Genomic DNA, 2,500 nt, shown 5'->3' on the forward strand with positions numbered 1-2,500 from the left:
GTCCCTTAACCTAACTCAATTTGTCCCTTAACCTAACTCAATTTGTCCCTTAACCTAACTCAATTTGTCCCTTAACCTAACTCAATTTGTCCCTTAACCTAACTCAATTTGTCCCTTAACCTAACCCACGTTGTCCCTTAACCTAACCCACGTTGTCCCTTAACCTAACCCACGTTGTCCCTTAACCTAACCCACGTTGTCCCTTAACCTAACCCACGTTGTCCCTTAACCTAACCCACGTTGTCCCTTAACCTAACCCACGTTGTCCCTTAACGTAACCCACGTTGTCCCTTAACGTAACCCACGTTGTCCCTTAACGTAACCCACGTTGTCCCTTAACGTAACCCACGTTGTCCCTTAACGTAACCCACGTTGTCCCTTAACCTAACCCACGTTGTCCCTTAACCTAACCCACGTTGTCCCTTAACCTAACCCACGTTGTCCCTTAACCTAACCCACGTTGTCCCTTAACCTAACCCACGTTGTCCCTTAACCTAACCCACGTTGTCCCTTAACCTAACCCACGTTGTCCCTTAACCTAACCCACGTTGTCCCTTAACCTAACCCACGTTGTCCCTTAACCTAACCCACGTTGTCCCTTAACCTAACCCACGTTGTCCCTTAACCTAACCCACGTTGTCCCTTAACCTAACCCACGTTGTCCCTTAACCTAACCCACGTTGTCCCTTAACCTAACCCACGTTGTCCCTTAACCTAACCCACGTTGTCCCTTAACCTAACCCACGTTGTCCCTTAACCTAACCCACGTTGTCCCTTAACCTAACCCACGTTGTCCCTTAACCTAACCCACGTTGTCCCTTAACGTAACCCACGTTGTCCCTTAACGTAACCCACGTTGTCCCTTAACGTAACCCACGTTGTCCCTTAACGTAACCCACGTTGTCCCTTAACCTAACCCACGTTGTCCCTTAACCTAACCCACGTTGTCCCTTAACCTAACCCACGTTGTCCCTTAACCTAACCCACGTTGTCCCTTAACCTAACCCACGTTGTCCCTTAACCTAACCCACGTTGTCCCTTAACCTAACCCACGTTGTCCCTTAACCTAACCCACGTTGTCCCTTAACCTAACCCACGTTGTCCCTTAACCTAACCCACGTTGTCCCTTAACCTAACCCACGTTGTCCCTTAACCTAACCCACGTTGTCCCTTAACCTAACCCACGTTGTCCCTTAACCTAACCCACGTTGTCCCTTAACCTAACCCACGTTGTCCCTTAACCTAACCCACGTTGTCCCTTAACCTAACCCACGTTGTCCCTTAACCTAACCCACGTTGTCCCTTAACCTAACCCACGTTGTCCCTTAACCTAACCCACGTTGTCCCTTAACCTAACCCACGTTGTCCCTTAACCTAACCCACGTTGTCCCTTTGCCTAACATAGTTCACTGCTCGGAATCTCTGGTGTCGTTGTTATCCTCATGTAGATGTCTTGCGAGTGTTGCTTACTTTCCACATATTCCCGCTATCCACTGTCAATTGTACTGCAATAGGACTATATCGCCCCCCCCCCCCCCCCCTCTGCCCCTCTCTTTGTGTCTCCGTCCTCTCAAGCTGGTCGGTCTGGCGTTTGAGTGTTAAATGAGCCTCGCAGCTGTTCAGTTGCGTTCAGATGTCGACGCCCTCAGTGTACGTCGTGGTATGGTCTGTGTCCATTGTCCGCTGATGTCGTACGCGTAACCCACACGCTGTACCGATCATCGGTAGTTACGTACAGAGTGAAGTAGTGTGATACGTGTGACCGTACGCTGGCTGTGCCCAACGGTGTCGAATCTCAATTTCCATATGTTGTGCTCGATGCTACTTGTCTCGTCTCCCAATAACAGCTAGGTTGCACTGTGGTACGCCGTAGAGGCGTGTGGGAGGAACGTACGAACGCATTGTATGTCACCCTGGGTCGCTGGGGGTGGTGGTGCGGTGAGTCAGGTCAGGTCAGCGTGAGCCGTGTGATGTAGTGACGCGTGTATTCCGACTTTGTCGTATTGCCTCACACAAAGTGCTACCCTGGTGGACCGCGTTCCATATCTGGGACATGCCGCAGATGCCGGTTGACAGTGGATCGCGGAAGGGACATCGCATACGTGCGCGGGCCACCTTCCACGTGTTCTCTTCTGCACATGTCGCAGTGTGTATGTGGTCTGATGTAGCGTGTCGTGACACATGACATCCTGGCATGCAAGAATTGTTGAATTCGCAAATGTAGGTGGACATCTACGTTTACTGCCCAAGATACGCAAATGAACTGGAAATCCGTTGTTGAGCGGTTGTTCACGCTGGAGGTGAATCTGTGATGGCGACGATCGGTACAGCTATTAACCGGTTGTTTCAGCGGTACCCGCCACATCCACACACGTGACTAGGCCTATGTGGGTATGAAGCGATACGCGGCGGTGGCTTGGTGGGACTGTTCCCGGCCGGTGAAGGGGGGCCGCCCGGCGTGTTGGCCGCGCGCTGCGTGGGCGCACGCGCAACAGGCGGC

The sequence above is a fragment of the Schistocerca gregaria genome, unplaced genomic scaffold (genome assembly GCF_023897955.1).
Source record: "Schistocerca gregaria isolate iqSchGreg1 unplaced genomic scaffold, iqSchGreg1.2 ptg001259l, whole genome shotgun sequence".
NCBI classification, from domain to species: Eukaryota; Metazoa; Arthropoda; class Insecta; order Orthoptera; family Acrididae; genus Schistocerca; species Schistocerca gregaria.